The sequence below is a fragment of the Chamaea fasciata genome, unplaced genomic scaffold (assembly GCF_029207755.1).
Source record: "Chamaea fasciata isolate MVZ Bird 193981 ecotype frontalis unplaced genomic scaffold, bChaFas1.0.hap1 SCAF_1, whole genome shotgun sequence".
NCBI lineage: Eukaryota > Metazoa > Chordata > Aves > Passeriformes > Sylviidae > Chamaea > Chamaea fasciata.
The window spans coordinates 72,815,332-72,841,048 of NW_027094086.1; the positions used below are offsets into that span (position 1 = coordinate 72,815,332).

Genomic DNA, 25,717 nt, shown 5'->3' on the forward strand with positions numbered 1-25,717 from the left:
ATACTGCATCAGTCAGAGACTTCCAATATGGCTACATCACACCCCTAAGAGAATGGAACTGTGATGGTAAAAGCCAAGTATATGCATAAAGATAACCTGAATACCACAATTCACAGAACTTGGCAAGTCTTCATCTCCCACCAAACAACTCACAGCTTGTTATCATAAATTGCATGTGCATTAATTGTCAAAACCACAACAGTGAATGCAACCCAATGATGTTATTTGGGAAAAGATCTTCTCTGAAGATTTCTTCACTGTAGAAGGTTAATTCTAGTTTACATGCAGCAATTTAACTGGGTTTGTTAGTGTTTCTTAGACTGTGTTGCTCAAGAGGATACCATCTTTTTCACACATCCTTAGTTGTATGCACCGTACTGACCAGAAAAGGAGCCTTTGTGACATCTGTTCCAGTCTGGTATTTTGCAAGGTTTTACTGAATAAAACACTAACCTCCAGAACTTAAAATCTCCTAAAATGAAAGGAATTTTTTAAATGGTCACATCAAACATTTAAAGAAAATGATGTTAAAGAAATGTTAAAGAAATTCTGTCAATTATGTTAGGACTTGAAGATCCTTTTCAACCTAAATGATTCTAAGATTATTATAATTCTTTTCATGCTTAAATAAAGAGATTTATTTTTCAAAATTGCACCTAGAAGTCATGTAGTGCTTGTGAAAATGATAAGAAAGCAGCTTCTGAGAATATATATATATATGGCAGGATTAGCACCAGCACAGATAAACAAGACGCCTCACATCAGTTCTAGAGGATTGCTATTATGGTGAATGGCTGCTCAATCCTTCAGTGTCATGAAGAGAAGATCAGAGAAGGCAGAGGCCTGATGAAGTTATTACTGAGGTCAGTGAAACAACTCTGAATCACCTTCAGTGCAGCTGTGCTAGGAATTTGCATAGAGCAATCACCATGAGTGTATCATGCAGGATGAAAAGGACAGGAAAATTGGGAAATATAAACATAATTAGCAATCTAATCTACATCACATTTTGTGAATGATCAGGTATGATTATTGTATATAATATGGTAATTTAATCAGATTTTTTGGATAACTTAATGTTCTGATAAATTAATGTTTATGTGTACTTATTAAAAATCTTATTTCTGAATTCATAAATTCAGTTGTTTGTATCCATATTTGAAAGCAGAGGCAAAAGGAAAATCACATCTTTTAACTATCAGACATTGAATCATTTTCATTTCTCACAATTTTGCCTGATATGGTAAAACTACCATCAGCCATTTGAACAGAATATTCATTAATACAGATAAAAACTGAAATCTCTGTACTGAACTGTTAAAGATTATCAAATAGATTTTGTGGTAAGTGAGGTGTTAGAAAATAATCGCTCTATATTAGTCAAAAACATTCCTGATTATAAAAAGCATTAGACTGTCTACAAAATGTATATAGTAAGATTTGAATCTTACCAGTGTGCTGCAATACAAATACAAATCCTGTCCTCAAACATTTTTATTTCTTTGAACTTAATATTTAATTTACTTGCACTGTTACAATTTTTTGCAATATTATTAATATCAGATGTAGAACAGTTGTTAGCACCTCTTTCAGAAATTATTTGTTTGAACAAACTGAGAATCTTCTTTCCCCCTACGCATTTATGAAACACTGCTGCAGAAAAGTCTAAAATGCTATTTTCACCTGCATCTGTCTGTTCTGTGCAACATGAACACATTAATAGTTGTCTATCACTTACAGCGATTACTTCAGTTTGCAATACATATCAAATTAAGGCGGTGTTTCAAAAAATAAACTATGATTTGATGTAGCTTTTACTCTTCTAGTGCAGTCTGCCACTGGTCAGGAGTAAGTACAAGTAGATAAATCAAATCAGTGAGACTTTCTGCTTTGCTCTGTGCACACATCCAGAATAAACCAATATTCCTTTTTCTTTTTGGACCTCACTTAAATTGCAACAGAGCATCTCAGCACCTTAGTCTTCTGGTGGAATCAGTTCATGACGATCATTTCATTAGCAGCCAAAGACTGCATCCCAGAGCACTGGGTGGAAGGAAATCTGGATGGATGCCCCAAGCAGATCTTTTCCTGGAACTGGTCTGGTATTCCAGGCAGTAATATTCACACCAGCACACATGCCCAGACACACAAGATGTTTCTTACAATAAATAAAGGCTTTGGAGCTATCAGGGAAAGTTCAGTTGGAAAACTAAACCAGACACAATCAACACAGTATAAGCATTTCGGACATGCCAATGCTCAGCAGTTCTAACATTTCTGCTGCGCACACCCTTCAGTTAGGTATGAGAAGATCAAGTCAGTATTAAATACTTCAAAACAATAAAACACGCTTTTAATAGATAATGTGTAACAGTGGGATAGTACAGCATTCCTTATTCTGAAAAGTTGTAGTAATTCCAGCCCAGTACTACCATTCAATTCTTAATCAGATGCATATTTAAAGTAAAATATATTCTGAGTGGGTTTGGCAGGATTTTTGAATTGCCTTCCCCTTCTTTTTCCCCGAAGAATTACATCAAATTTAGCCTTTGGACAGCAAATTCCAGAAGACTCACATATCGTAGATCTAAAATTTAGTCACTGTATTTCATCTGTGGCAGCCGCGCAAGCTGCTGTCCAGTTTAGAGACCCCCCTAGCAGAACCTGTAATGTCAATGCCAGGCCTCCCTGTCAGGAGCTGTCTGTTGGGGACACAGGCTTCCCTCTCCCTGCCTTGTCCCCACGAGGCAGTGAAAGACAGAGCTGCCACTTCCAATGAAGCTGCTCACCGATGACAGTAAAGCAAATGACCACAATCCAACAGGCATCACGGTCAAGGACATCAAAATGTCCTTCCAGAGGTTCACCAAACACAGGTGGCACACCAGCTGGAAGAAGGGAGTGGCTCGGCTACAGCTGATCCAAGCCACTGTTTACATGGTTCTTAAAACCTTTTAACATGTGGAACTGTTAGCACGTTTTCTGTGGTTTGAGTACTTGGAACACTGTTAGCTATGTGGAAATATATTGAAAAAGCAGGAAATTTTCAGGAAACAGGAATTAAGCCACTGAAGTTGAAAGTCATGGACTATTCTTTATACTACAAGTTTTTCTAAAACTATATATAAAGTTAATAAATCACTGTAGTACATTCACAGAAAAATACCCCAGCAGTTATTGGCTAAGTTCTCTTAGCAATGTTCCTACTGCTTTACTACAGAAATGAAGAAGAGTCCTGTTTTCTAGCATGAGCTACAGAAGAAACCTTGCTCTACAGTGGTGTGAACGTGAAGTCCTACCACAGTAACTGTTGCATCAGACCAACACAACTGTGATCCTTAACTTCTGCACTGGTGTATGTTACATTCCTCAGAGCAATTGCACTTAGAATTTTGTTTTTCCATGTTAAAAGCCTCTTCTGAAAGCAGACTGAACTGTGCAATGGAAACCAGTGTTGTAATGTTAGCATATTGTTATCTAGCATTACTATTATCTAGCACCACTAGAAGGAGAGCTGGGAAATTCAGCTTGCAACACAAGAAGCCTCCCTGAATGAAGAAATGAAAACTGATAAGGATGCTGAGAAGAGAGGTTGTATGTGAGGATTATATTAAAAATAAATAGCCTTGTTAATTTTCATTAGGGTCCATGCAGAACTACTTTAATCTACAAAATATTAATTTTTATTTCTATTTTTTTGTATTTGAACAACATTACACATTGTAAGACCCAAAACTGATTTGAAGCTTTTAAAGAGGATTTACATAAGATGATTAAACATAGCCAACAGCTTGACAAGGAAAAAAGAAAACTTATTTATTTGTTCAATTTCACTCTTAAAGGAAGGAAGAGAGACATAAAAGAGACATAACAGGAAAAGGGTTATCTTGTGGGTGCTTGGAAGAGCATTTTTCTGATGCTATACATTTAAAAGTTATTTTTCCAAGATAAGACTTCCATCATTTTCATATTAAGAAGGTGATTCATCTAACACCATGCACTAAGTCATTGACTGTAAGATGATATTATTGTATCTGCTTATTATTTCAACAATGAAGATTTAATGTCTTTTCCCCTGCATGATAAAAGTCTCAGCACCTTAATACCTGCTTCCATTATTCAATTCAGGAAACTTTTCATGTCAGAGGATTGAATAACTATCCTAAGAAAGATTCTGCCTTCAAAACCCAACAGCAGACCAAACTATTCTTCTGGTAGATTAAACCAGAGCAAAATCATCACAGATAAGGTTCTACTTCTGGAAATATTTCCCCGCTACTGCCTTGAGACAAATTCACTGCTGTTGTAACATCGTTGAATCCACTTCCATTTTCACTCATCTCTGAACAATGCCTTTGACACACTGGCAAATTTATTAAACGGTTGTGACATGGTTTCTAGTTTGAGAGTACAAGATTAGGAAAACTGACCTATTAAAGAAACAAGAAACCCCAAACAGGTATTAATTCAGACTAAGACCCCTGTCCTAGGGATAGATCCTTTTTTTCTATAAAATTATATTTAATTTAATTTTATTTATATATAATTTTTTTCTATAAAACTATACTATAGTTCCCTATTCCCCCTCTCCAAAGATATCCATTAACTCACATCATGTAGCTAGTTAATATAAAAATGGCAAAATGCCACCATACTTTGTTGTAAAGGCGCAGATATCCTATTCCAGAACTACTGGTGCCTGTATGCCAGAATATACGTGAATTTTCTTCTCTTTGTGCTAACACACGTCCTCCACTTTGACGTATGTGGTTTTGGGCACTCTCACCACCCCTGTGTTTTTAATACTACTCAACTTCAGCATTTCACAGAATTATGGAAAGAATATGACTGAGAGAGCTTCTATTATTACTTTCAATCATTAATAAATGTGCCAAAACTGTTCATTCCTGCACCATGCTTTCCCAGTTAGATACCTCTGTTCTAGGCTGTAATATATTGCCACTACTGGCACTTGTGTAGCATCCGGAACTGCCCTCAGGGTCCAGGTGACCATGTTCCAGAGGAGCCCTGGGCGTACTCTGAACACTGGAAATTTTCTAGTACATACTGAGGTGCAAGAGGGGGTGTAAGAGCCCATAAAAAAAGAATGATTATACTCATTGCAGTATGTAGCAGACTCTGGACTGGGACTGCCTAGACAACACAAGTTGGAGTGTAGGCATCAGAGCAGCGGTCAACCTCATGTCATTTCAGAGGGTAAAGGTACGTTAGTTTGCATAAGGAGATTTTCTTTCACCAGTGAAAGACTCAAGGGGGAAAACCACTCTGTATTTCAAGGGGAAATTGGCTAAGAGATAAGAAATGATGTCATTCTGGGTCTTAGAGCCAGACACGCGTTTTTTTGTGGGGCAAAGTAGGAAGCAAGCCCAAGAAGATGAAGCAGCGTTAATGCTAGAGCTGCCGGGCCAGACGTAAAGGCAGCACATGGAAGGAGACACAAACCTATATCTTTGAAAGCAAAAAAGGCTGCAGTACTGAGGTTGAGAGACACTTGACCCACTGAGTAAATGATTACTCCTCAGACTATGGGGAGCAGCGGGAAAGGTGAGTGAAGAAAAAAATTCACCCCATGAGGCAATGCTGGTTTATAAAAGAGGACCTCTTCTAAAAGTAGGTTTATAAAAGAAGACAGAGCAGCACAACCTGAAACAAGGGTCATCAGACAGCACAAAGTTTAATGCCCTCTCGCTCACTACTAAGCGACACAACTGCCTCCATACAGGCTTTCCACTGCACCACCGAGCCAGCGACTTTGCTCTCCACCTGACACTGCAAGATACAGTCTGCAGCAGTGCTGACTGCAGGGCACATTGCATGTGAAGGACTGCAAGTCCCACAGTTTGCATACAGCAATTCTCTATTCCCTCTCTCTGGGGCCCCTCATTTGACATGACTTCAGCTGTGGGACAGTGCAGGTTTACAATACTCCAAGGTAGTGCCTACTGGCAAACCCCCATGACCTGGCCTGTGCTGGCTCATGGCCTGTGATGCTGCTCATCACAACACATCTGTTTCTTATTCCTAAGACCACTGTGCAAGAATTGTTACTGGAAGAAGAAAGTGGAAAAAAACCTGGAGCTGTAGGACTGAAAAGCATGCCCTAAATAGCATGAGCCCCACCACTTCTACAAAATGTCAGAGAACAGATGATTCTGGATCATTTTGGGATGGAAGTATAAGAAAAAAAAAAGATGAAACCATTTTCAGGTAGATGGGGGAAATGTATTTGTCCAAACAGGTGGGGGAAATGTGGTTTCAAATTCCCTTGGATACTTGGGATACCTGCACAATTAGTAGACTTATGGAGGACACATGCTTCTGGAAAAGCAGATGTAAACAAAATTGAATACTCTTTGGTCCTTAATGTTTAATGCTTATGTCTAGAGACTTAGATATCATTCTCAATGTTTGGCCAAAAATGTTGATTAGATACTAAAGTCCTTTTACTTCTTATGTTAGTGACATGTACAAACATTTGTAATCTCTGGCACGTCAGAATAAGTATGTACTGCACTACATAGTGGTAATTGACTCCAGTACCGCAATTATCCCTATCCAAAAAACCAATCACCTCAGCTCAATCATTTATAAAGGAAAGAGTGATGAGTTAACTTAAACTGGTTTTAGTAAGCAGCTCAAACCTCATGGGCTCGAAGCCACTGTTTTAGCTGCTTCACATTAAGCATAACTTACCAATTAAGTTGGGACAATGAGTACTTTGAGCTAGAGAACAATACCAATCCTTGCAGGTTTTTTTTGAATTTAAATTTTAAGACTATGTAGGGATAAATTATTTTTTGAGAGTAAAGAAAGGATAAAAACCATTACACACACATGCCCTCCTGTGCCCTCAAGGATCCAGGTGCACTTTGCTCATGGCTGCTGAGACTGAACAAAGAATCAGGTGGAGGTCTCAGATTACCTCTTCACTTCAGATAAATGATACACACTTTCAGTTTTCCACCATCTCTTCATGACAGGCAGCAAGATTTCAAGACACAAGATGGTATTAGGTATGGACCCTGACAAAGAGGAACAGTATCTTCCCTGATGCATTATATGTGATGTGTCAGTCACTGGTTTTCTTCTTTAAAAATCTTTTTTATCAAGAATAAATTCAGCCATCAGCAGTGTAGCACACAAAGCCCTACAGGGAGCAGGAATAGTCATTTACAGTTTTAGGGAAGAAACCCTCAAACTACCATAGAGTGATGAAAGCATGCAGAACACCAATAACTGTGTGGCAATGTCAGTTGAGATTTGCTTGTAAAAGAACCAAATATCTAAAAGGGTAACCAATATAGAAGCTTTTATCTTTTGAAAAAGATTAAAGGTGATGGTTCTGTATTTTGCAAAAGAAAGGTATGAGGAGAACAAGGAATGACAAAGGGCACATCCATAACAAGGATGAAAGAGCAGCATGTATAGAAACTATTAGCATTGGACAAAGACAAAAGAGAATCATTTTGGTATTTTGAACCGGAACGTGCCATGGGAAATCACAACTGGGTGCAATGCAATCACTGCTTTTCAGCAATACACTGTCTCAGATCCTTCACAGATTTTCTTTCCTGTACTATTTTAACCCAGTTACCCTCTTCCTTCAGCCTCTCTGCTTCCAGAAACATAACTTTTCCATTTCATACGTTTCCTGCTTCCCTCTGGCTGATCACTTTTCTTGTGTTCATCTTCTCATGGCTACTTCCTCTCCCCTCTACAACATGACTAAGATTTTTATCCTTGAGCTGCATCCCCTCAATCCTTTGGGTCTTAACTGTAAAGTTTTCCTTGTCCTTTGCCACGTCTTGTAAATCTCTGCATCTGCCTTGTTTGCCAAGCTTTTCCAATCTATCCTCATTTTAGTTTCAATACCTACACTTTGATAGTCAGCTAGATCTGCTTTTGTCACCCCTGCATTCCCAGTATCACCCCTACCTGCCACAGACTCATACTTTTTAATGTTCTGAACTAATGGACATTTTAGCTTGTTTGCAAACATAGATTTTAGACTCAAAGTACCAGTGCGTTTACAAGCTACTGCTCTTGTACTACTCGTGTTGCCTCTCTTGTATATCTCAATTCCACAGGCAGCTATTTAATCTGCTGTTACTTCTAATACTGATTTTACTCCTCTCTCAGTGGAGCTTCTTCATATTCTGCTTGTCTCTCACACTGTGAGATCTGTGAGACTACAGATATTCAGACTTTATACCAGCAGTTATCGTAAAAACTACAGATTGAAGAACTCCCAGGGCTCTTTGGCTGACCATAAGCTGCTAATTCATGTTCTAACGTGCTTTAAAGGCTAGATGCATGGCTGCACTTTGCATGCAGGACTTCAGCTGGCTCTGTCGGAGGTAATGCCGAAGGCAGAGTACTGCATTGAGACCCTGCTGAACATCTCTGCCTCTTCTATCTTTACTGCTCTCCTTTTGGCAATTTTCATGGGATGCATGCTGCCTGACATGTGGATTTCTGGAGAAACCAGATGCCCTTCAGGGGCACGTATGTTTGCAGCAAAATGGTCAGAAGACTAATACTGAAATGGATTTACGTGTACCATGACCAAATGGATTTTCTGTTTTGTAACAACACCTCTCACCCAGCACAGTGAATGGCTTCTGCTTTGAATGTTCATCCATGTATCAGTCAAGCAATCCTCCCTCTCTCATGCTGGAGAAGCAAAGAAACCATCAAATGCAGGCAGCCCAACTCAAGAGTGTGCTCTCTGACAGGCAACATGGTTTATGAGGATGAATTTAGGAAGAGGTGCAAGCGTTAATTTGATGATTGTCTCACCCATGCTGGGACTATAAAAATGAGTCAGTTCAAGTTCAGCTTGACCTGCCTAATTATCTGCTAACCTGGTATGCCAAACAACTGCTGGGTCCACAGAAGGAGAAAAATCTCCACTAAAAAGAGTCTATTTGTCACCCTCAGTAGTGAAGGAAGCAGCATTTTTAAAGGTAAACAATCAGAGGTATTCCTACTCTTCTGCTCTTTCTGCTCTCTTGGCCAGAAAAAAGGATTTGGGTGGTGGCTTTGGCTGTCTCCCTTCCAGTCAGTTCTGGGGGGTTGTCTGAGAACAAAAATGACAACTTCAGGCTTAATTGTTGTTGGATCCAAGGAATTTATTCTTGCATGTTTGGGTTTTATATCCGGAATGGATGGAGTCCATGTGTGCAATAACTCAAATAATTTCCTTTCTAATTAATTTTGACTGCATCTCCTGCCAGGTATACAAACTAGAAAACACATGGAAAGAAGTTGTTAGCCTACCTATTGATTCAGGTAGTGCAAATATATCCAATTAACCAGCTCCTTTTCACGCCAACAGATTTATTTCTTGTTTAGACTGCAGTGTCATCTTTCCTTTCATCTTTCCACAAGCCCAAGGTAAAAAAGATTCTGCAAGGGAAGTGATTCCTCAGTTTAATTGCTGCAGGCTAAGTTTTCTGATTACTGGAGCTGGTTTTAGTCCCTTGCTATGCTCTTCACTGCTCCCTGCAGAGAACAGAGGTTTTGGAAGGCTGAATTTTTTAAAAAATATAGTCATTTAATTAATGCTATGATGAATCAGAGATGCTAAAATGCTTTGAAGAGGAGAAGTGCTATGTGAGTGTTGAGTGGAATTTTAGTTTTATCTGCATTATTTTGTGAGACAGGATAATATTTTGTTAATAGCCTGATTCAAGGGACTTCAAATTAGGACATAATGAAGAAATAAAAATGTAATCTATTTCTGGAAAAGTAAGTCCAGGCTTCCAGTTCTATAGCCTGATCCAACACCCATTGAAATTAATGAGCCTGTCTACCGATGTTAAAAGGTATGAAATCAGATGCATAAAAAAGTAGCTTTTCTTTTCCATTTTCGTTTTTATTTTGTGTCCAAAATAGAACAAGATTCTGACAGGGGTAGTCAGAGGAAATTGCAACTAGACATTATCCTGTTTTAAGTGTCCATGAAGGAATTACAATTTCTTTGCTACTCTTTTTTGTTTCTTTACTTGTGCTATAGTATTGACTGAAACTTAAGAAGAAATTTGTCCCCATGGTACGGTCTGAAAGACTGATTGTTTCTGCACACTTTTATATAAAATAGCATGGTGAAAACAAGAAGATTCTTTTATTTCATATTAAGAGAAATAAAAGGGATCCTTATGATCTACTCTTTTATTAAAGGTTAAATAAAAAGCATAGATGTAAATATATTAGCTCAATAAATACAAAATCTTGGTAAAGTGGTAGTGTCTTTTGAAAACAACTCTTCCAACAGACATCAAAACCACTTCAAGTCATACTGCAATGTTCATCTATTCTGTAATTACTTCAGCGTTTAAGTATTTCTTAAGTCATCACCATGAAAACTCCGCATGGAAGTTATGATAGTTAATCTGTACATGATGGCAGAACAATGCTGAGAATATGTATCAGCTTTTCACATTGCTTTATTGTGCTCCATAAAATAAAACCATTTGTATTTCAGTTACAAAATATTGGTTAGTTTCTAAGGCTCAGTGAAATCATAACACTAACTTTACAAATTTTGGTGGCTGGGAGAAGGACATAAAGGAAATAAACAAGAACAAACAAAAAAACAGCATCAGAAAAAGTGATGGGTGCTTAAAAATATTTTATAAAACTTTAAAGACAATTAAACCATGAACTGGTAAGACTATAACACAGTATTTGAATTTTTTTCCCCTGCAATTTGCAATTGTTAGCATGTATCTCATGAAAACAGTGTTAATCTGTTGAACTACTAATTATCAGTATAACTAAACCAGACCATCCAAAGCTCTGCTGCGGTAATGAAGCTATAAGTACATTTATTAGAAACAGGGCCTCTCCATTAGTCATGCAGAAAGTGGACATGTAGTTGGTTTTACAGGTATTTTTTTAGAGGTCAAGTAATTTTGCAATATTACTAATGTTCTGATCCAGTTAAATTCCTGTTCCCTACAGTGTTTTGTCTTCTTAGCAACACAGCCATTGGAAAAGAGCAAATTATATTGTAGTTCTATATTTAAAATCACCTAAAGCTTCTACAATATAAGACCTGAATACAGTAAGCATGTGAACAAGGGTATGATGCAGAGTGAAAGTAGGTTCAGTGTTCTCATAGGAAGGGCAAAAATGCATGCAATAACTTTCTCTGACAAATGAGTTGTACATTATTGTTTTAAGTACAACACTACTAGTTCTTACTTTTATCATAAAAAAGTTTCTCAGCTCTTCTAAGGCATACAGCTCATTATTAGTTGTGTTTAAAGGAATTGTGTCAAATGAATCCTAGTCCCAGCTGCTCCATCAGAATACAGATCTACTGGAGCACAGCTCTGATTGTGCTTACTCAGGAGGTGGGAGTCAAACGGTTCGTAACGTGACTTGGTTTTGGGCTGTGCTACTGCTGATCCTTTCAAAGTACCAGCTCCAGGTGTCACCTTCAGGCTAGTAGCTGATCAAGTCTTCTCTCAAGTGGCCCTCAAAGAAACCTTGACTCCAGACATTCATTTCAGGTTGCTCAGTGTCACTAAACCGTTGCTTTTTTAACCTGAGTCACAGCTGCTCACCTACAACTCAGTCACACATGGCAGGAGGATTCTCAGGACTGTGCACCTACTCAGTTTCCTTTTCTTACCTCCATGGAGATGCAATTGTCCACCTGGCAAGAGTCAGAGAGCCTGTATGTTAAACTTGTTATGCTGGGCTTCATCTCCTTCTTGGAGCCAGGTTGGACAGAGGAGACCTGCTTAAGGCAAAGCCCATAACCTTTTAGATCCTGTAAGTTCACCGACTTCTGAAACATTGTCTGACCTCAGTTACTTCCAAAGAGAGGGGAGAATTGGGCAAATATTGCAAAAGTCTTCTTCCCCCCTCCAGACTTATGGAACAGACAAATCTAGCAGACAGCAGCTGGGTCCCAGGCTCCAGTGCCTTATTTTAAATGATCAGAGTGCTCTGAAAGACTAGAAGGAGTCAGAGTGAAAATTTTACATGTACGCAGCAGCCTTGCTACTTCCCTGAGATGTGGCAGAATATAAACTACACTCTGCATTGCAGGGGAGGATTGGGAGATGAGGCTTGGAGTGCTGGAAAAGATTTGATGTAACAACAACAGAAAAACAAGGGTGAAAAATAAATGCTCTCAGCTAAACAAAACAGGTAACAGGTAGATACAATGCTGACCTCTAAAAACAGGCGATTCAGAGGACAATATTACCAAGGGTAAAATATTTCTTGATAGACTGCTCCTGTGAAAACTGTGAATCTGCAGAATGGCATGTTCCCTTTGTGAGACCAAGCTTTGTTGTCAGTGTCACCTTGAAAAACTTTATACACAAATATATGACTTTGCATATTCTCATGCTAATAGAAGCATTTTCTTCTAATTAAAATTAGCACTGATGATTTGCTAAAATAATCCTGAGTTATGAAATCCAAATAATGTATAAAACATATCACTTTAAAAGCACCCTGAGTAGCACACAATCTAAGAGATCCTGTAACTTTTCTCCTGAGAGGAGTAAGTAATGAGACAATTTATTTTTCTCAGATTGCACATTAGATCCACCAAACAGCAGGTGAACTCTGAACACCACTATGGCACATTCTTTCTGTACACAGAGCTTATGCTGAAAAATCTGTAAATCTGGACTAGGAGCATTTTTATCTTTCTTAAGGTTGCAGAGAATTTCTCAGAAGGAAAGGTTACAGCCTGTACCTTGAATAAAATGCAAGAACAGCCATAAAACAGCAGGGCCACTCACTGATTATTTAAATGACTAAGCTCCCTGTGTCAGAAAGATTAGCCCATCTCTGTTTTTATGTCCCAAAGGGTTAAGTGTGTAAAACCAATATGCAACCATGAATGAATGAGGCCCCTAGCATAGTCATGCTTGATTGTGGACCTTGATACTTCTAGTAAAAATCAAATAAAAATTTTGCAAAGAATTTCCTTATAAATCACAGAAGAGTTGAGGTTGTCAGGATTCTTTAAAGATAACTTAGTTTAAACCCTCTGCTCAAAGTAGTTCAGCTCAGTGTTCTCTTATACTCAGATGGACTTTCCTGCACTACAATTCGTGCACATGAACTGTTGTCCTGACACTGGGCATCACCAAGAGAAATGTGGCTCTGTCCTCTTTACACCTGCCCATCAGGCATTTAAACAATGTATAAGGTCTCACTGAGCCTCCTCTTTTCTAGACTGAACAGTCCCTGCTCCCTGAGCCTCTCCCCATAGGAGAGATGCTCCAGGCCCATAGTTAGTCTCAGGGCCCTTTACTGAACTTTCTCCAGTATGACTGTGTATCTCCTGTACCGGTGAGCCCCAGAACTGGACTTGCTGCTCCATGTGTGGCCTCACCAGTGCTGCATAGAGGGGCATGATCACCTTCACTGACCTGCTGCGAACACTCCTCATAGCCCAGGAAGCCGTTGGCCCACATTGCTGCTGGAGCATGCTGCTGACTCCAGGACTTTTCTAGATTTGTCTTGACAATGAAAGTGATGGCAATGTAGTGGGTACAGCAAATGCAAGACCACACTGTTTAAGTGCTTACCCAACTCTGGGCACTAACACAAGGCCCATGTAACCTGACCTCTAAACCCAACCCCAGCGCCCTTCACTAAACCCTAACTCCAAGCTCTATTGCAAAGGTCAAAAACCAAACCTGAAACCCTTTATCTTATCCCTACCCCACATCCTCGTCCTGATGGCAGCCCTAATCTACTGTCCCTAACCCTAATCCTACACTCGCTGTGATTCCCACCTCCAATCTACACCCCAACTGCTTACTAAAAATTCTTCTTGAAACTCCAAACCCTGAACCAAGACATTTCTGTCAATTTAAAGGCTAATCCCTTTCCCCAAAAGGCAGGCTCAAGCTCCTAGCCCTAGCCCTACACAGATTCTCAAAGCTTAAGCCCTCCTGCACATTCAGCCCCTCTTCTGATCCCAGCTCTCCAGTGCCTGTGCCTGGGAGGGGAGAGATGGGCACAGGTCCAGGAGGACAGAATAATTCAGCTGGATCCCTGGGGGTCCTCATGCCTCAGCACTTGAATGGCCAGGACTTGGAGGCTGGCACGTGAAGCTTACACAAAGGCTGTGACAGAGCTGGGCCAGCAAGGAAGGGTTGATTTTGCGGCTTTAAGTGGGCTTTGGGTGTCAGACCATGCTTGTTAAGCCTTTACACTAACTCTGACCACTAACCCTAAGCCTGTCTCCTAGCCCATACCTCTCCCCCACCTCCTACTCCAATCCCAAACTCTAATCCTTGACCCCAACAGGACAAACACACCTGCTGAACCTATAACAAAACCCAAGATCAAGTAAGCCAGTAAAACTAGAAAATAAGCTGACAAAAATGTTCATAAACTGTCAAAAAAGAAACCAGTTTTTTGGCATGATCTTGCTCTCATAAAGCTGAGCAGGAGCAATGAAGTATGGCTTCATTTATCACTGTCTCAAGCAAACATTAGTCTTCACTATGTGAGAAAATTAAAGATTTTACTCTGTTAGCCCTGCTTTTCCTGCAGCTCAAGCTGGTTCCCAGCTCGATTTAGCAGAAACACCCAATTAAAATTTTTGCCTATGAATCAAATATGATGCAATGCACTAGCAAGTGGCAGTGGTCTTCCCTTTAACAATTACGCTAAATATTCCATTTAAATGGTACCATTAAACTAAATGGATATTAAATATCATAGTGTTACTCCCAAAAAATCCACTCAGATAGATGAAACTGTTGTGAAAAAACACAAGGGAAGGAGAAAGTTAGCATTGGCATATCAGCTTTTGAGTAAGACACAGTTAACAGCAATATTGTGCAGTGACACATTCATTTAAACATGAGCTCCTTCTCTAATATAAACAGCAATACAAAACACATTTGCAGTCATATTGTATCAAATTTATAGCAGACAAACCATACCAAAAAGATTCTTTCAAGATCATTAATATAAGGCACTCTCTTACCAATTATACTATCGGGTAGCTCTAAGCTTCCAGATTTATTATACACATATTCTTATCTTTGAAAATGTCTGAAATATATCCTTTGTACATATTTATTTCAAACATTAAAAGTAAATATACTGAAGAATATCTTGGAACCTGGTCCACTTTTGAGCTACAAAATCCTCTTCTGAAAGCAAATTAAAGTAGATAAATCTGTCATTTATGTTAAAATTCTTTTTGTCCTGGAATTATTCCTCTTTTCAGAGACTGAGTCTGATAATGCTGTCCTTTTAATTAAAAGAAGTATTTGACTTTATTTAGACACACATGAAAAAATGCTTTTATTAATATCAAGTAAATTAAAAAATTACATGTAGAACCAGAATAACTGAGGTTGGAAAGGAATTAAGAAGTTTGTCTAACATAACCTCTCTGCCCAAAACAAATGCAAAACCAATGCAATGCAAAACCATAATGAGACAACTGCAGATCAATAGAAAACTATTAAAAAAATACATGTAATGTATCTCACATTGTTGACGTAATACACTAAATGGCACATATAGTCCCTCTGCTTCTTTCCTGTCAAAAACATTACTATTCATAATGGAAGAAATATTTAAATATGATGAATATGTGTCTTCATGAGTGCACATTTGTTTAGTCTCTTCTCTCAGTACAAATTTTAACCACAATTTTCACTACATAAAGACCACAATGGACTGCATTACTTTTGATATGAATATATTCTGGGATATGAAGGCAGCAAGAATATGCAAGAGGAAAGATTAACTAATACAGAAGAGAAAATAGTTTCCATTCCTGTTCTGTCAATAAATATGCAAGATGGAACTGATGCAAACAGGATGAAAAAATGCTTGGATGGTGCTACTCAGAACAGGTACTAATGGCTCATCACTGAAATATAAGCATTTATCAAAAGAATTCTGTAGAAAATGTATTAATTAATTTATGTAGACAATCTTCTATCCTGGGTTTATATCCATCCTGTGTCACAGTCAGTTGAATGGATGGTGAGAGAGACAAGGACAAAGGCTGAAAAATGTCTGAGGACTGGTTTAGATTTCAGTTATCTTGATTTTGGAAGATGGAATTCATTACAGTCAAATGGACAATATTATTACAGAAGCAGGAGATGATTATCTGCAGAAATACAGAATGAAGAACAATTTACTGAATAGCAATTCTGGAGGAAAGGATCAGGAAGCCAGAGATAAAAGATAGGTGTGTGTTACAAGATGGGTTGCTGTGACAAAGACAGCCATTCAGGAGTATATTAACAACTATTCCTGGCAGCACATACAGATGATATGTTCCTCTGTGCAGAGCTTATGGAGAAATACCACACCTAGTTTGAATGGCAGACTTCAGGAAAGACCAAACAGAATTAGTCCAAATGAAAGTAACAAGAGCAGCTAGGAAGACAGACTGAACTGACTGCCATCTCAACTTTAATTATATATTCAGCTACTCTAACTATACCCCTTCAACCTGCAAACAAGGAACAATGCTGTGCTCTTTATGGTAATGTACTGCAGTGACACCATTCTTCCTCAATGTCTTCATGCACAACATCCATGGCAGAGGAGGTTGCTTCTGGAGACTGCAGGTCACCAAAAGATGGCAGAAAAAGCAGTCCCTGGACAAATGGCCCCATTGCATGTTTAGGATGAGGTCTTCATATGATCTACTTAAATAACTGGAACAAAGAAAATTGCAAGTGTCCAAAGTGGGAAGAAAGAACTCGTTCATATGGTAGATTTTATTGCTTCTGAATTTATGCTTGCAAATTGCTCTTATTGGCCTTGAAATAGAGTGGTTCACCCTATATGTGAAGTCCATCTCAGTTTCCCAATTTTCTATTCACTGAGCTGACTTCATATTTATAAATGGTCAGTTAGGACTGAGAAACAGTTTCCTTGAATGAGATAGTCTGTATCCCCAGGAAGGGACTTGTTCTGACAGGTTTTGAGGTCACAGTATATCAGGCACAGTTCCACTGATTTCAGGAATGCAGATCCATAAGGCTTGACATTACTGAGGGGCTAAGAAGCATTTTATTTTTCTCTTTGACAAAAGTGGAAGTGTGATTTCTGCAGACTTTGAAACAGATTTCTTGCTCTAGTCCATCTGGAATATACCCTGTGTTATAAAAGTACAAACTCCAGTTCCCATGGAGCTGAATACACCACCATAGCTGTTAAATGCACATCGTGCTCTCGCTGCAACAGCGTGTCTGTGATCTTCCTTCTCGTCCTTGAGTGCTGAAGGGCTTATAGGAATGGCTTTAGGAACAGCATTAATATTATCAGGTTTATACTTAGGATTGTTGAAATTGTTCACTGAAGGGATTGTATCCATTTCACTGTCAAATTTGGGAAGCTGCAATAAGCTGTGTACTTTTAAAACTGGTTGGTGAGAACTGTGAGATTCTGATGGTGACTGTGAATTATGTTGAACTCCATTTGTCAAGAGATTGTGTTTGGGTTTAGGACTTCTAAACTTGTGCTCAAAGGGTGTTGCAGCTCTAGGTAAGGTTTTATTGTAAAGCAGTTGTAAGAAGGAGTGAGTGTTTTCTGAATCTGCTAGTTCCTTTAACAAGGCCTTTGTCAGGGAAGCTTTTCTAAGGATAAAAAGTGAACCGCAGCATGTCCTCTCTAGAGGATCTGAAAACTGCTGGCTTATTCTGAGATGGAGGAGGGTCAGGCACAGAGTAAACTTCAGAAAGTGGAGGCTTGCGACATGCTGGGAGAGACAGGACAGGACTATCAATTGACTGAGGTTGTGTATGCCGTATTTTGAAGGAGTAGGAGGTGGAGCTGTAACTTGATGGATTGGCTCACAGCACTTTTACCGACAGGCCTATCAACTGATTCAACACCAGTTGGTTTCCCTATAGAATAACTGGGGAATTTCAGCTGATTCTGCAAATTAATTGATTTAGTGGGCTCAGAATGATGGCTGGCAGGAATCTGCACACAGAGCTTACTTTCAAAACTCCTACAGTCAAAATACAATAGCTGCTTTTGGTAATACTCTGCATCTTCTTCAGGATCATAATAGCTTGAGACCTTTGTTTGAAGTCTCTGTGGTTTGGGGCCCTGTAAATATACTCCTTAGATGAAGTACCCTTTTAACTTGTGAATGAGTGCAATACTTGTTGGAAGATAATGTGATCTTGCAAAAGGAATGAATCACTGAACTTCCTGGTATTTGGAAGAAAGGGAGAAAAAAGAGATCCAAGGAAAAACCTAGATGAAAAATGGCTGACTCACAGTAGGAGTCCCCAGGTCCAGGTCTCTGAATATTTTCCTTATGTTTTCTAATTGCACAATTCCTTGAGTATATTTGACCACCATCCTTTCCTTGCTCATTGTCGTCTGCTCCCTTTCTTTCAGAATCAGGTGAAGCAGAAAGCTGAGATGTCTTATCTTCCTCCACTCCTCTTCATAATCCAGGGAATATTCTTTCTCTTTGTTCACAGTCTTCAGGTGACTTGGCTCCTGGGTCAGCTGCTGCCATGGCCAGACAGCCAAGTGCCTGCTCTGACTCACCTATCCTGCAAGAGCTATGCACACACTGATGGGCCAATACTCAAAAGAACTGCTCTTTCCAGGAAGATTAGTGTATGAACAGCTCACCTTGGATGCTTTCTCCTGGGTTCTCACTGCAATCTAACCTAGGCTGTGTCTCAGGACTGGTTAAAAAAGCCCATGCCATCCTAACTCTCAAAGTAATACACTGCTTCTGAAAGTACTTCCATCAATTTTGTAATAACAATGTGCTTTTTAGAATTTCTTTTAGTGGGTGATGTCTAGCCATTTTCTGCACACTACTTGTCTCTCACAATGACAAAGCCACATGTGATTATTCATTCACAGTTACAGAAATCAAGGCAAGATAAGGCTATGGACAACTCAAGAAGTCACCCAAGACTTAATGGTTTTTTTCTTTTCAGGAAGGACTGAAGGCAATGAACTCTTCCACCTTCAAGATGAGGTTTTTTAGTATTTGCTTTGTAAATAATTTCCTTCTCTTACTTTGTTTACTTTGGTAGCAACTCTACAACTAATCTCTAGCCACAGGGCTCCAAAATGTAGCTTATTATTAACATGGACAGGCTAATAGTTACTGATCTCTTAAGTTTTAAGTAGATTTTAGAATAAAATGGGGAAGGAAAGAGACAACATTTAATTTTCATGAGAATGTGGGAAGGGTTACAATGAAGTTAATCTCTGACTCTTAATCGATTTTTGTATTGTTTGAAGATTGAACTAGAAGTGTAGTTCTTTTCTCTCTCTTTTAATAACTTTGCCTCAGCTTTGAAGTTTCTGTAAGCTGAGCACAGCTTATCAGAAAAGTCCTAGTGAATGAAAGATGCTTGAACAGGGCTACAACTGAACGAGATGAATTTCAGTCTCCCTAGGAAGAAGCTGAGCTTTTCAGTATAAGGCATATACATATTCAATCCCAAGGCACAAGAATGGATTTAACTACAGTGGATAATGCACAAAAATCCATCCTCAGAACCCCCTGTCTCAAAGGCTTTGCTTGTGATGTACTTGGTATTTCAGATTGTTAGTGGCTCACAAGAGAGAAGGAGACATGGCCTTTTCTTTGGGGCTTGATTTAGACATTGTGGTACAGAATTGTACAGCAGAGGATCACACCTTTAGCTGCTGAAGATTTAATACCAATATAGAGAAATTATACATTGCAGCTTGCCATCCTATCTGACACCATTATATTCCAAAGGACCCTGCTTTTGTCTGTCCAAGGAACATAGCTTATCTGTTTTGCTATTCTAATTTTCCAGTAAGACATGAAGGAATTCCCAATACTGGTTGTTCTGTTTTGCTTTGGAAGGGAGGGAAGGAGGGAAGAAGGAGGAGGGAGGGTTTTTAGTAAAGCAACAGTTTACAGCAGTGCAGTAATACTAAAATAGGATTCATGGTGACTTTCAGGCTGTGGGCAGACTTCTAGTATGCAAGCATGAAAATTTATCATTTTGAGCCTCATAAGCACTACTGGGGCAAGTCAGAGTCTTTCACCTCTCAGCTGCTCACCTGACTCATTTAAGTTTGTTGTGTTTAACGAAATGTGTCTGTAAAAGGAAACAGTAATCTTTTTGCCCCCCCCAGCTCATTTAGACAGATTATTCAGGGAGCGCTGATTCAATGTAGATGTGACGCGCTAATGAGCGGCTGGATAGAGCCCAGAAGCAGGAGGATATTGTGTCACTGACTGCCTCTTGGTGAATTACGATGTGTTAGGTTAGGGAACTGTAGTTTCCTAAATATGCTAACTCAATCAGCTGAGAACCTATAATTTTCAGAGTGAAAATAGAAATTCCACTATTAAAAAATGAACTGTATTATATAATATATTTAATATGAATTTATTTCTATTACATATGCTTAATGGGGTAAGTACTACATTTTCAAAGGATCAAAGTGAAATAATTGGCATCCAACTCTGGTTTTCATAATAAACTATTAGTCATTTAAAACAGTCCATTTAATGCCTATGTCATGACTGAAAACAGAAATTCAGTTCTTAATTTACCATCAGGCACCTAAGAATTTTACCCACATGTTATTAACATGGTAAGAATCACTTGTACTTTCACTTTACTCTCCTATTTAATTAATTGATTTAAAGTAGACCTTAGCATTGTTTGACATTGTGTGGTGATTACTACTTATGCAGCCTACTCACTCTATCTTAATAATGCTGCTTTGTTACTCTGAGCTGAATCCTGCCTCTCAGGAACTTGATGGCAAAATTCTTTCTAGCTCCCATGAGATGATTAAGCTGACAGCAACAAGATTTTTTTCTATTTGTTGCAGCTGTATGCCATAATACAATCTGTGTTTAACATGAAGGGAATAATTTTCTATTTGGACGTGTACTCCTTAGCACAGCTTCTCTTCTTCTTTGGTGCAAGTTAAAGGCTGGAATAAAACTTACCTAAATACATATAAACACACACTACCACACACATATATAGTGTTGTAGTGTGTATATATTAATATAAATTAAGATTAGGGTAAAGACACTCTACATCAATTTAATATGTGGATACTTTTGCAGATGATAGTCAGAGGTGTATCTGAAGTAAGTTATTTTAAAGGACAGAATAAAAATGCCTTTGTACATAAGAGTGTTCTGATTACATTTCTTACAACCATTTTTTCCATGTGTCTGAAATAATTTAAAATTCATATGATTGCTTTACAACTGAATTATGTATCAGATCAGAATCTATTAGTCTGCATGTGATTAGTTCAATAATAGGCATCACTGTTGAACACTAGAGAAATTACATTTATTTCCACTGATTTGAAAGTAATCAACTCTAAAGACAAAGTTAAATGTCAGGAAAAGGCTCTTCAGAAGGTGGCTGGGCACTGGAACCGGCTCCCCAGGAAGTGGTCACCACCCCATCCTGATTGAGTTCAAGAAGCATTTGGACAATGTTCTCAGGCACACGGTGTGACCCATGTGAATCATCCTGCCCAGGGCCAGGAGCTGGACTTGATGATCCTTGCAGGTCTCTTCTAACTCAAGATATTCTATGACATTCCACAGTATTTCCCTTTTAAAATCTGCAAGTACAGTGCCTTACCAAAAATTCAACAAATTGAGCTACTATTACAATTCCCTCCGGTAAATCAAGCAAACCTCTGTGTTTATGTGAATTTAGTTACAATTATCCTATTATGGCCCTGATTCCATAATAAGATGGTTATTCCCTGAAGCTTACACACAATCACACTGAAACTGTGGTTTAAAATTTGATGGACTTTGTCCTGAAGTAACTTAAATATCTGCAAGGATGTCACTGAGGTTAAAGACTTTTAAATTATGTTTATCCACTTCTAATTTAGGAATTAAAGAGTGTTCTCTACACTGCTTGAAATAACAAACATGCCAGTTTACCCTTACTCCATAAAGTGTCCTTACTGAGATTTTAACTAGGTAAGGAGATGTTATGGTGGGCAGAAAACTGGCTGGACAAAAGGGCTTCACTGCCAGTATGAAATCCAACTGGCAGATGGTTACTTAGAGGTGCCCACCACCACAAGTGGTGGTACTGAGGGCAAGACTGTTTCACATCTTCATTAACAGCCTGAAGGACAGGACAGAAAGAAAGACTGGACAGTGTGATATTAGGAGGAGTAGTCAATACACTGGAGGACAGGACTGCTGTTCAGATGGACAGCTGCACAGCAAACTCAAAGTTCAACAAAAAGATTAAAAGATTAAAGCACTCAAGATTAAATAAGCCCCTGTACCAGCACACAGATGGGTGTCAAGTGGTTATAAAGCAAGCTTTTTAAAAAAACTCTGAAACCTAGAAGTGCTGGTAGAGAAGCTGAGCATGAGTCCAGAATGTGCCCTTATTGGGCAGAAGGCCAATGACATCCTGGGCTTTATTACACGGAGTCCAGCCAACCCAAGAAGATACCCTTCTTCCTCTCACTCAAACAATTCTGCATCTACACTACACCTAGAGTGTCACATGCTGCATTTTTCTGTCCAGTACAAAAAGGCATTGCAAAATACTGGAACAATTTCAGTGGAGCACCATAAAGACAGCTGGGGGACTGGAACACATGGCAGACAAGAACTGCATCCTCTGGGCCTTAAAAGAAGGTTATGGAGAGATCTTGCTATTGTTTACAACCACCTAATGGAATGGTGTGGAGAAGATGGGGCCAGGATTATCTTAAGAGTTCCACAATCTAAGAAAAAGAAGCAAAAGACATGCTGGAACACAGGAAATCCCAACTGATAAAATGAAGACTAATTTTGCTGTGGTGGTGGTCTAACAACAGAACAGGTTGCCCAGGGAGGTTGAAGGATCTCCACTGCATCAGCTGGATTAAATCCTAAGCAACCTTATGTTAACTGGATCAGCTCGACCTCTGGAGGCCCCTCCCAAGCCAAATTGATCCAGTAATACCAAATGCTGTCTTTATTGCACTTGCAGACTGAAGCCTTCCCTACAGTCTGAAAAAGTTAATTTATTTTTTAAGTGTATTTTCTAAAGTTACCTGGTTAACTTCATTTTCTAGGCTTACATGGACTAAAAGAAAGTAAACTGGCACAATATAATCTAGTGACCAAAGGAATTTCATAGTGTATGTATCCCAGACTGTTAGCAATTACTTAACAGCTGAGACCACAAAGTCGAGTAATTTTGAATTTCATTGTTGATAACTTCCCTGGCCATTGGTCAAGGTTTATAAACCATCAGCAACAAGATAGGTTTTATTTCCATTTCTTTTTGTAAGGTAGGGCTCGACAATCTAAAGAAAATTCTCAAAAACTATCTCTTTAAAGGTGTTTTTCTAATAATGTTGCTTGAAGTACTCATTCTGGAATACTGGAGTGATTGTATCTAAAATATTTAATTATCTAGTTCCTTTTTAAAAAATAAAGGCCTTCAATTATGAATGCTAACAGCATGCTGTTTTCTTTAGTCTTAACCTGGTCTTTCAAACTGCACTACTCATATTACGTATCTCTTCCAAAAGCATGGATTTAAGCATTAGTGCATCTTAATGCTTTCTTAGGTCAATTCCTGAAGTCCAATCTCTCATTATAAGATATCATACATTATACATATATAAAATTTCTAACTCTAGGGGGTAGTCATTGAATCGTTTTCATGTTCACACAACCTCTTGCATAACACAGCCACAAGAGGAAGCAAAAGGAAAATGAAAAACATAATAACACTGAAGATTGTATCAGTAATACCAGATTTCAAGTAATTTTATAGAGATGCCATGGAGAGATCAATAGGACTTTGAAGCTGACTCTAAGGGTTCTCTAGGCTTTCCTTGGGAAGAAAACTACATTTCTTTACTTTTGTTTAATTGAGCCCATCGAGATACTAAGAAGCAGAATCACAGTCTTACCTTATGGAATTATGATAATAAGGCCCCTCAGCAAATTGATTATTGCCTCACTTATCTCAGATGATGAGAATTTGTTACTCTTTTAATATTTTTTAACTGTGTATTACAAAACTGCTGCTGTTCAATCCCATCAGTTACAAGCATGAAACAGCAGATTTTGATTTTTTAAAATACTGCCTGTTAAGGAGGGGTGGAAGTGGATTTTTTTCTGAGACTTATTTAACCAATAAAAAAAAAATAAGAGCCTATAAATGACCAGAAACCTAAGACACAGTGACAGTGCTTCCAGCCAGTCACAGACAGTGCCTTTTGAGAGGCACATAAAGGTACAATATTCATCAGAAAGCATCAGCATTCTTTTGCAAAGGCTGCAGCAAAAGACCATTATTCTGCTTTCTGCAATTAAGAGGATATTTCAACTTTTACTAGTGTTATCTGAAACAAGGGCCTTTAACACTAAAACCCATAATAAATGATGGAAACAACCAGGGTATGACTTGGTTCTTACAAGCGAAAAAATCCTACACTGAAGTACTTAATGAAGACAAATTATACTGTAAGGAAACAGAAGCCTCTGAAGATGGCATGCAGAAACCAACAAGTATGTCAGTAAAAGACTGACTATCTTTTTTATATTCATCAGAGACTAAACCAACACATGTAGTATTTTGGCACAGAGTGCATATAACCCAACATTGAAATACCATCACCTTCTGCCGATAATGGGCAAGTGATAAGAACCAGGAATACTGTGTAAGCACCTAACGGTCAGGAATAGAAAGAAAAATTAAATTCAATTTAACTGCACTGAGATTTAGTGAAAATGCCGGTTGTGAGAACCCAGACATCCAGAGTCTTTGTTAATCCTGCATTCTTTGAACGCTAACTCTCTGCTATCTTCTACCTTTGCTGTTGTCCTAGTATCAGTCAAGGACAGAGTCAATCTTTCTCAGTAGCTGTGATGGGGCAGAGCCTGAAGCTGTGTGGGTGTGGCCAAGATATGGTGCTATTAGATACTATCACTGTCTGGGGCTTGAGGGAAAAAGCATGGACATGCACAGTCTGTCCACAGTTTTGCTCACTGTCCTGGTTGGAGAGCAATTTCTGCCTGTAAGACATCCTCTTTTTGTATCAATTTTGTATCTTTTTGTTATCAACTTTGTTGCTGTTACTGTCTTCTTATCTCATTGTGGTTTCCAGTAAATTGTTTTTATCTCAGCGTGGTATGTCTGCCATTTGTCTCTCACTGGAGGGGATGGAGACAGGGAAGCAGCTTGTGGTTTTTCACTTTAGTGGGAGCACTAAATTAAGGAATACCAAACCCCGACAGTCACATTTTTAGCCGGTGAAAGTGAGACATTCTATGGTGCATTTTTTAATCTAATAGATGATGACAAACATATGTGCAGCATATTTGCAGGTATTTTACTTCTGTGTTAGCCTACAATTAGTCCTCCTGTGCAAGGACATAGCTTAGGTCCCCACAATTAGAATTTTCTACCAGTGTCACCTTTGTGAATGGTGTTTGGGTTTTATCCTTAACTTTTTCCCTTTTTTGAGCACTCTAAAACATGAAGAAAACAACTTTGGGGACACTAAAATAGAAGTGGAAGTATCTCTTAAAAGCCACACAAGAGGGACATTGTGTACTTCCCACTTCACCTGTCAACATCTAACTCAGGAACTAGGATTAAATGAGATTTTGCAGGAACAACTGCACTAACTCAGAGAGTGCAAGGACGTAGATGCACAGAGAAAATTACTGTTAATATGACTGAAAGCC

The 25,717-nt window shown here is 38.7% G+C and overlaps 1 protein-coding gene across 5 annotated transcripts in view; it reads right to left on the bottom strand.

The window, feature by feature from the left end:
* CTNND2 (catenin delta 2) overlaps positions 1–25,717 on the bottom strand; it is a 640,488-nt gene that overhangs the window by 36,521 nt on the left and 578,250 nt on the right. The gene's annotated exons all lie outside the window — the stretch shown is intronic.